Below are 11,067 nucleotides of genomic sequence, written 5' to 3'. Positions count from 1 at the left end.
TGCTGTCACGTCCGTCCTCCCCCTCCGACTGTCACTGCCAACATATAAAGAGACACAATCACTGTCAGATCCCAACACACCTGTTCACCCCGCCCCTGCGCCGCCCCAGGAGCTCACTGCGTCACCCCTCCTCTGCAGCTGGCCAGAGACCACACCCACGCCACATTCAGTTTTTGGTGATTGAAACGCCGTTTACATGTGGACAAAAGGTCCAAACACATAGAAACAGCTGCGTTTTCAAAAATACCCGTGTAGGTATGGACATAGCGTAAAAGAGTTAGTAGTTTATTTTCTTACTACCTGTAATTTATTTCAGATTACTTGTATCTAGTTAATTGTTTACTAAATGTTTGAGGTGTGAAATAAACCAAAATATGGGTGTGTGTGGTTAAAGGATGTGCTTGCACGTGCATGTGCTTGCACATGCCTGGGGCGGCATTTTTCTTGTAAAAAAAAAAGGGGGGCCTGGCAAAAAAAGTTTGGGAACCACTGCTTTACCTAATCACATGAGCCAAGGTGTGAAAACAGGTGTGGGTCACAATCAGCCAGGGTTTCGGGTGAGCTCATTGTGAAATCTTGCCCCACCCCACAATCATGACAGGGTGGGGCCAGGTTTCACAATGAGGCCTGTGATGTTCTCCTTTATCTTATAGTGGACAGAAATTATTTTTTGGAGTGGCACAAATAATTTCTGTGGCATCTTATTTGATGCAGACATCTGATTGTTCTGTAAATAGATTGAAATGGTTATATAAAAAAAATATAGCCTTGGCTGCATTTTAAGGTAAATAGCTACAAATAATTTGTTGTTTGCAAAACTTGTGCATAGGTTTTTAAAATGTACAAAATGTACAGTTTATACTATGGACATTTTGACCCCAAAGCGCTTTACACTACATGGGGGCGACCGTGGCTCAGGGGGTTTGAAAGCGCATCTGTAACCGGAAGGTCGCCGGTTCGATCACAACGACCTGGTCGTTGTGTCCTTGGGCAAGACACTTTACCCTACCACCTACTGGTGTTGGCCAGAGGGGCCAATGGTGCGATCTGTCAGTCTGCCCCAGGGCAGCTGTGGCTACAACCGTAGCTTGCCTCCACCAGTGTGTGAATGCGAGAGTGAATGAATAGTGGCATTGTAAAGCGCTTTGGGTGTCTTGAAAAGCGCTATATAAATCCAATCCATCATTATATTTGCATTTAAAAATGATTTTTTTAAACATGTTTGTGGTTGTTACAGTAAGCTCCTTAGACTATTTATCTTGCCTTGTTTGGTATCATGTTTTTCAGCACAACCTCACATGTCCGAATTTACAGTTAGTTTTTCGTGGGGGTGGCTGTAGCTCAGGTGGCAGAGCAGGTCAGCCACTAATCAGAAGGTCGGTGGTTCGATCACAGGCTGCCTCCTGGCTGCATGCCAAATATCCTTGGGCAAGATACTAACCCCATGTTTGCCTACTGGTGGTGGTCAGAGGGCCCGGTGGCGCCAGTGTCCGGCAGCCTCGCCTCTGTCAGTGTGCCCCAGGGTAGCTGTGGCTACAATGTAGCTTGCTATCGCCAGTGTGTGAATGACTGAATGTAGTGTAAAGCGCTTTGGGGTCCTTAAGGACTAGAAAAGTGCTATACAAATGCAGGCAATTTACCAGTTTTTCATTTTGGCATATTTTATTAACACAATTGATCTAAAATGAGACAAAAAACATAAAATCAGAGTAGGAAACAGTTATTTTTACTGTAACAAGTTTACAAAATCATTTTTGAAATGCAAATATAAATTGTACATTTTAAAAACCTGTGCACAAGTTTTGCAAACAACAAATTATTTGTAGCTATTTACCTAAAAATGCAACCAAGGCTATTTTTTTTATATAACCATTTCAATCTACAGGGTGGGCCATTTATATGGATACACCGTAATAACATGGGAATGGTTGGTGATATTAAAGTCCTGTTTATGGCACATTAGTATATGTGAGGGGGCAAACTCCTCAAGATGGGTGGTGACCATGGTGGCCATTTAGAAGTCGGCCATCTTGGATACAACTTTTGTTTTTTCAATAGGAATAGGGCCATGTGACACATCACACTTATTGGTAATGTCACAAGAAAAACAATGGTGTGCTTGGTTTCAACGTAACTTTATTCTTTCATGAGTTATTTACAAGTTTCTGACCACTTATAACATGTGTTCAATGTGCTGCCCATTGTGTTGGATTGGGGCAAAAAAGTATTTAGTCAGCCACCGATTGTGCAAGTTCCCCCACCTAAAATGATGACAGAGGTCAGTAATTTGCACCAGAGGTACACTTCAACTGTGAGAGACACAATGTGAAAAAAAAAATCCATGAATCCACATGGTAGGATTTGTAAAGAATTTATTCGTAAATCAGGGTGGAAAATAAGTATTTGGTCAATAACAAAAATACAACTCAATACTTTGTAACATAACCTTTGTTGGCAATAACAGAGGTCAAACGTTTACTATAGGTCTTTACCAGGTTTGCACACACAGTAGCTGGTATTTTGGCCCATTCCTCCATGCAGATCTTCTCGAGAGCAGTGATGTTTTGGGGCTGTCGCCGAGCAACACGGACTTTCAACTCCCGCCACAGATTTTCTATGGGGTTGAGGTCTGGAGACTGGCTAGGCCACTCCAGGACTTTCAAATGCTTCTTACGGAGCCACTCCTTTGTTGCCCGGGCGGTGTGTTTTGGATTATTGTCATGTTGGAAGACCCAGCCTTGTTTCATCTTCAAAGTTCTCACTGATGGAAGGAGGTTTTGGCTCAAAATCTCACGATACATGGCCCCATTCATTCTGTCCTTAACACGGATCAGTCGTCCTGTCCCCTTGGCAGAAAAACAGCCCCATAGCATGATCTTTCCACCCCCATGCTTCACAGTAGGTATGGTGTTCTTGGGATGCAACTCAGTATTCTTCTTCCTCCAAACACGACGAGTTGAGTTTATACCAAAAAGTTCTACTTTGGTTTCATCTGACCACATGACATTCTCCCAATCCTCTGCTGTATCATCCATGTGCTCTCTGGCAAACTTCAGACGGGCCTGGACACTGGCTTCAGCAGCGGAACACGTCTGGCACTGCGAGATTTGATTCCCTGCCGTTGTAGTGTGTTACTGATGGTGACCTTTGTTACTTTGGTCCCAGCTCTCTGCAGGTCATTCACCAGGTCCCCCCGTGTGGTTCTGGGATCTTTGCTCACCGTTCTCATGATCATTTTGACCCCACGGGATGAGATCTTGCGTGGAGCCCCAGATCGAGGGAGATTATCAGTGGTCTTGTATGTCTTCCATTTTCTGATGATTGCTCCCACAGTTGATTTTTTCACACCAAGCTGCTTGCCTATTGTAGATTCACTCTTCCCAGTCTGGTGCAGGTCTACAATACTTTTCCTGGTGTCCTTCGAAAGCTCTTTGGTCTTGGCCATGGCGGCGTTTGGAGTCTGACTGTTTGAGGCTGTGGACAGGTGTCTTTTATACAGATGATGAGTTCAAACAGGTGCCATTCATACAGGTAACGAGTGGGGGACAGAAAAGCTTCTTACAGAAGACGTTACAGGTCTGTGAGAGCCAGAGATTTTCCTTGTTTGAGGTGACCAAATACTTATTTTCCACCCTAATTTACGAATAAATTCTTTACAAATCCTACCATGTGAATTCATTGATTTTTTTTTCATATTCTGTCTCTCACAGTTGAAGTGTACCTCTGGTGCAAATTACTGACCTCTGTCATCATTTTAAGTGGGGGAACTTGTACAATCGGTGGCTGACTAAATACTTTTTTGCTCCACTGTAAATGGCCCACCCTGTATTTACAGAACAATCAGATGTCTGCATCAAATAAGATGCCACAGAAATTATTTGTGCCACTCCAAAAAATAATTTCTGTCCACTATAAGATAAAGGAGAACATCACAGGCCTCATAGGCTACGTCCACATTAGCCCGGATAGATTTGAAAACTGCGTTTTCGTCTGAAAACGCTCCGCGTCCACACTAGCATTTTTAGTCGTTTTCACAGAGTTGTGCATCCACATTGAAAAGGCCGAAAACGCTTACGTTCCAGTACTGTGCATGCGTGAAACGCAAGAAAATTCGACCTGCCTCATTTCTGTCTGCTGCTTATTTACTTTCCGTCTCTTTGAAACGTCGTGGCAAAATATCGAGGAAAAGCACCGAGTTTTTTAAATGGACTAAAAATGAGGTGGAGTTGTTGTTGCAAGTAACACAAAAGTACAAAGTTGCAAAAGCGAATGAGAATTAAAGAATTTGAAGAAAAGCTATCTGGAGCATGTACTGACTGATATTAATCTTTAATTGATTAATTTTAATCTTTAATTAATCTTTAAAATTGAGAGCAAACAAAACAACTGCTGTATAATGCCCTCCGCTATCTTAGTTTAATTGGTCACTTGACTGCATCACATGACTAAAATGTGTCAACGTTTTCAAAAAGTCTTCGTTTTCGCTGTCCACACTGCGACGCGAAAGCACCGTTTTCAAATGTATCCATTTTGGAGACCGTTTTCAAAACGCTGCGTTTTCCATGAGTGAAAACGCCGTCTTAGTGTGGACAGGAGGCCAAAATGGAGAGAAAAGAATGCGTTTTCAAACGAAAACCCTTAGTGTGGAGGTAGCCATACCTGCAGGCCTCACAGCAGGAGGTGTATCACTCCTCCTGTTTCCAACCTGGAGACAGCCAATCTGTGAGCTGGTTTGCCCCCCAGCTCCCAGTAAGCTGAAGACACCTTCAACTTCCTGTGTGTTGACAAATAGTAACGCATCCGCATCGCATTTTCTTGGTAGTAACGGTAACTGAATTGTAACAATAGAAATAATAATTAGTTAGATTACTAATTACTGAAAAAAGTAGTACCGTTGGTAACATCGTTACTTTTAACGCAGTTATTCCCATCACTGCTAACCACTGACCAACATATTTACATTAAGTCACTTCAACCATTGGTTGAGCATATAGTTGCAATTTTAGAGCATCGATTTTGTGCTTTTCTGTGATAATTATATAACAGGAATTAAATCCCCAGTCATGTGGCCACTCCTCCACTTTTTCTATTGCTTTTTGCAAATGTTTGCCTATGTGTTGAACAGTCCTTCCCCTCATTCAAATTGCAGCAACTTATGCATATAATGAAGAATGTATACCTCTAGATTTGAAAATATGTCATTATGTAGTTCCTGTTGGTATACTAAGTACTGCAGCAGGATATGTCCTGTAATCTATATTTTCACCAAATGTGCTGTTTGCATACAAAGTCTTCTGAAGTCTTCTAGATTTCTCCTAGCCCCCCTTTTCAAAGCACCATGAATGAATGAACTTCCTTCTTGTTAAAACACATTAATATTAACGTTAGTGATTATGAGGAAATGATCACTTCCTTTGGTGGAAACCCTCCTAAATTACCATTCTGAAGAAATAATAAACTGCGATATACTAGAGTAAGATCTAAACATCTTGTTCCTTCACCATTATTAAGGCATACAGTGATCTGTCATCAATCAGCTCTTCTACTACATCACCATTACTGTCTGTGTGACCGCTTCCCCATAAGCTGTTGTGACTATTCAGATTTTCTTTTTTTTTATTTATACCATATCAAGATTTTATTTTTGCACAGATTATAGTTCAGTAAGGAGAGAGAATTAGAAAGAATGAACATGATTTATTGATAAACAGAATATAGATAGAAGTGTTTGGTGGTTAGACTCCAATGTCCCATCTTGGCAGAACAGAACTCGAGCTTTGAAAGGGATTAGAGAAGGAGACCCCGGTGCTTAGATGGTGGTGGTGGAGATCAAGGTGACTTGAATGGAATTTGTAAATTTTTGTCGTAAACTGTAAATTGTAAATATTGTAAAACTTTTCTTCTGTCATTTAATGGTCGGGCATTGTACAGCTACAAGCATTTCACCCCCATGTCATACTGTGTATGGTTGTGTGTGTGTGACAAATAAAATTTGAATTTGAATTTGAATTTGAATTATTGAGTGAAGAGAGGTGGAGAAGGAGAGGGGGAGGTGGAGAAGGGTGTCTGCAAAGGAGAATGGCAGGTTCACAGTGACCATTAAAGTACGCGACATGAATGCTGATTGGCCCGGAGAATGCTGGGAGAGGATGATTCGACTAGACCAGTGATAACACAAACAGCTTGACAGCGTGGGGAAGTGGGAGTGATAAAGTTTAGATTTAGCCAGCAGCACCTGGGAGCAGATAGATCTGAGGCCACAGACCTTCCTTATTGAACTTACACATAAGCTTCATAAATTAACCAACTTCATATTTTCTTCTTTATTTGTATCACACATTTCTAAGTTAACACATTTGACATCCTGGGGTGATGGAACCTCAGCAAGATAACTAATTTTTAACACATCCTCCACCACTTTGATAGTTTTCTCTGTCACAGCTCATGGAATCAAATCCTGGAATACTAAAATCTAGCTGAGGATGCAGCCAATTGTCTTAAATGAATATAATGTGCTGAAGTATTTCTAATTCATGAACATCTTTTTTGAATTCTTGACCATCAGCAATGAGACTATGAGCAGTATGATCAGTACCATGATTATAGGGTTAATCCTCAATATTTCTATTTTCCTTGACTTTACCTGCTGTTAGCAGCTGTATGAATCTCATCAGCTTTAGCATCTCTGAACTCTAGAAATCTTCCAGCCGCTGTTACAATGGTTTCATTTTGTCGCTTTTCTTTTTGAGCTGTGAAGAAACATTAACATTATGGCAGATGAACACCACCAGATTCGCTTTACTCACTTTACTCACAAATCAAAGTCAAAGTCAAAGTAAACTTTATTCTCATTTCTGCTATATACAGTACAGTATATAGAGAGATGAGACAATGAGAGTCCAGTTCTATTCAGTGCAAAAGAACAACAATAAATATAGGAAGAGTAAGAAATAAATATACACACTTTAAGAATAAGGTAAGGGGAATACACTTTGAGGTAAAAAGGGTTAATAACAGTCTTCAATTGAGATTTAAAGTGGCCTTGAATTGCTTTAACCCCCTGGGCTCCAGGGTATAATTGGCTGTTTTTGACTACTTTTGCTTTTACCTCTATATTTCACCTTTAAAAACTCTTCATCTTGCCTTGTTTGGTATCATTATTTTCAGCACAATCTCAAATATCTGAAATATTTTTTCATTTTGACATACTATATTAGCACAATTGATCTAAATTCAGACAATAAATTTAAAATCCAAGTTGAAACATTTTTTATTTTTCACTGTAAAGACCACAAACATGTTTAACGAATCATTTTCATAACTTGAAATGCAAATAGAAATTGAACATTTCTAAAAATTATGCACAAGTTTTGCAAACAACAAAGTTATGTGGTACTATTTACCTAAAAATGCAGCCAAGGCCTCAGGTGTTTTTTTATATAACCATGTAAAACTATTTACAGAACAATCAGGTGTGCTGCATCAAATAGGAAGGCACACAAATTATATATGCAACTCAAAAAATAATTTCTGTCCACTATAAGACAGAGGAGAACACCACAGGCCTAAACCCTGCAGGTCTGACAACAGGAGGTGCATCAGTCCTGTTTTCCATGTGGGGACAGTGTTTACACTGGAATCTGCCTTTGGTGGCTTTTTTTGGAGCAAATGTGACATTCAGCAGTATAACTGACACACAAAACAAAACAATGACTACACTACACACTAACTATAACCTCCAAACACACTAAAACATCACTAATGTCTCTCATGTGAAAACTCGCGATCTCTCTTTCTTTCGCTCACCCGCTTTCTCTCACTGGCGTCACTCCTAAAACTGCCCTCTCTTCCTAAACACTAAATGCCACATGTTGCCATATCATTTTTTTGATTGGTTGACATGGCACAATTTAACACCAATAGGGAAGGGGTATTTTTCTTTTTCTTTTTTCACTCGCAAGCAGAGAGTGTTTGCTAGCGCTGTCCTTAGAAAACGCCGTTTTTACCATTTCTTCTCGCTGTAAACACCACTGTTTTGTTCAGAAATAAAACGTCACGTGTATTTTTTATCATAACTCTGGTTTTACGTGGCCTATTGAGACAATTTTAAAACTGGTATATAGTTTGAAGTTCACACTTTCGACCCACATTGAAATGAAGACTCTGGGTCGCTGCATCTTGATCACCAACATGAGCAGGATTCCTGAGATTAGGATTGTCCATAGAGCAGCATCTGTATTTACAAAGGCAGTCGTATGTGGAGTGCAATGGAGTCAGTTAATGGTTTCTGTGGGGGTGTGTGGTGGGGGGAATTGGGGAGCTGGTAGTGAGTTTGGGAATCTGATGGCTTGTGGGAAAAAGCTGTCAGATGGGAGGAGGTGGGGTGCCCCCGGCCTCTCGGCCTGGGGCTCGGTCACTCAGGCACAGCTGGCTGCCGGCGGAGCTCACGGGCGCGTCACTGCAACTCCCCCTGGCTTCTGCTCCGCGGCTGCTGAGTGAGCCCTCATCTGGGACTCTCCTCAGCTCTTACTGGGACAGTGGCGCGGCTGCCCCTCTGTTGGTCTTCCTTGGTCTCTTGTGTTCTGGGGGCCTCTGGATGTCTGGAGTTTTGATCTCCTCCCTACCTGCTTCATACCCTGGAGGACGGGGCTGTGGCCCCCCCACACTCCCTAGCAGATCGTTACATGGAGAAACCTTTGGAATGCAAGCATGCTGATCCACACAGGTATGCACACAGGTGTACACACGGGTATTCACAGACGCGGACTACAGCTTTCTTGGCTGCTGCCTCAAAGCACATTGTGTGCTGTCTATCTTGCGTGCTGCACAATATCGTTTATTATTTAGTATCTAATGATATATATTGCTAGCTAGTTTGTGATGGTGCTGTTTTTTTTATTATGTTGCTCTTTGTTGTTTGCTTTCTCTTCTGTTTTTTTTCTCCATACAGTTGACCCTGCCTCACACCTTCTGCCACCCTCTGCAATGACTTTTTATATTTCTTTGTAAATAAGATTTCCTCCCTGCAGTCTGTCATTCCACCTCCACTTTTCAACCCCTGTGTTTCTCCCTCGTGCCACTCTGCCTTTAACCAGTTTGAGCTAATCTCTCTTTCTCAGCTGCATGAAACAGTCTGCAAGGTCAAGTCTACCAACTGTTCCACTGACGCTATTCCCTCTCGTCTTCTGAAGCAGGTCCTGGACTCAGTTGGACCTGTCCTTCTGGTCCTGATCAATGCCTGTCTCAGCTCTGGTTGTTTCCCAACACTTTTTAAGCATGCAGTTGTTCAACCTCTTCTCAAAAAGCCTAATCTGGATCCATTTATACTCTCCAATTATAGGCCCATTTCCAATCTGCCCTTTCTGTCCAAAGTACTGGAACGAGTTGTCCTCAGGCAGCTCCAGTCATTTTTAGACAACAACAGTCTCTATGAGAAGTTTCAGTCTGGTTTTAGAGCTCGTCACAGCACTGAAACCGCCTTACTGAGAGTTTTTAATGATTTGCTTTTAACTGTAGACTCTGGTTGTGCTGCTGTCCTAGTAACCTTAGACCTGACAGCAGCCTTCGACACTGTTGATCACAACATACTGTTATCCCGCCTAGAACACTGTGTCGGTTTGAAAGGTACTGTTTTAAAGTTTTTCCAGTCCTATCTGGATAACAGGAGTTTTTCTGTTCACCTCGATGAACTGTCATCTCCCAGAGCTCCTTTAACTTGTGGTGTACCTCAGGGGTCCATTCTAGGCCCCCTGCTGTTTATTCTGTATTTGCTCCCTCTGGGCGATGTGCTGCGCAAACATAATGTGTCCTTCCACACCTTTGCTGATGACATTCAGATCTACCTCCCTCTGAGGTTAGACTGTAAGGACTCTCTGCAGCCGTTATTCTCCTGTTTGTCTGACATTAAGACTTGGATGGCTCTTAACTTTCTACATCTAAATGAAAGTAAAACTGAAGTCATTGTGTTTGGGCTTCCTAAAGACCCTGACCTTTCCTTTGATTTTATGGGACCCCTAACTTCCGAATGTACTTCCTCCATTAAGAGCCTCGGTGTTACTTTTGACAGTGCTTTTAAATTTGATAAACAAATCAGCTCCGTAGTCAAGGGATCTTTTTATCATCTACGGATTTTAGCTAAAGTCAAGTCCTACCTGTCCAGGAACGATCTAGAAAGGGTGGTCCATGCTTTTATTACTTCACGGCTGGACTACTGTAACTCCCTTTATGCTGGTTTAGATCGTTCCTGTCTGCATCGCCTCCAACTGGTGCAGAACGCTGCTGCTCGCATGCTGACCGGTTCCAAAAAGAGAGACCACATCACTCCGGTCCTCTGCTCTCTCCACTGGCTCCCAGTTGCTTTTAGGATTGATTTTAAAATTTTACTGCTGGTTTTTAAGGTTCTTAACGGTACTGCACCTCCTTACCTGGCAGAGCTTCTTAGCATTTACCGCCCCAGGAGATCTTTGAGGTCAGCAGACCTGATGCTTTTAGATGTTCCCAGGTACAGACTAAAGACTAGGGGAGAGAGGGCTTTTGCTGTGGCTGCACCCAGACTGTGGAACAGTTTACCTCCTCACATCAGATTCTCCACAAGCCTTGGAACTTTTAAAACTGCTCTTAAAACTCACCTCTTCTCATTGGCTTTTAGCAAGGTTTAACTTATTGTTTTAATTTATTGTTTTATCAGTGAGGTGTTTTATGTACTTGTATTTTATTGTATTTTATATTTGTATTTTATTGTACAGCACTTTGGTCAGCCTCGGTTGTTTTTAAATGTGCTTTATAAATAAACTTGACTTGACTTGACTTGACCCAGGTGTTTTGTTTTGTTTTTTGTTTGTTTGTTTTTTTTTCTTTCTCCCCCCCCCCCCCCCCCCCTTCTCACCGTCTCTTCTCCCCTTTGGTTTTCTTTCTCTCCCTCTCTTTCTTTCATTCTTTCTCCCTGTCCTATCCCCCAGTCATGTCTGTCCCGTTTGTAGCAACTGAAATTAAAATAAATTCATAATTATAATAAAGGTCAATCAAATGGACCAATATGGCAAGGCCATGATGATCCACTTGGTAAAA

Source organism: Mchenga conophoros, linkage group LG17, assembly GCF_057382185.1.
Source record: "Mchenga conophoros isolate Kocher_MC1m ecotype Shallow Benthic linkage group LG17, M_conophoros_male_GT1.1, whole genome shotgun sequence".
In the NCBI taxonomy this organism is placed as follows: Eukaryota; Metazoa; Chordata; class Actinopteri; order Cichliformes; family Cichlidae; genus Mchenga; species Mchenga conophoros.
The sequence above is the reverse complement of the archived record's forward strand: the minus strand, read 5'-3'. Positions refer to the sequence as shown.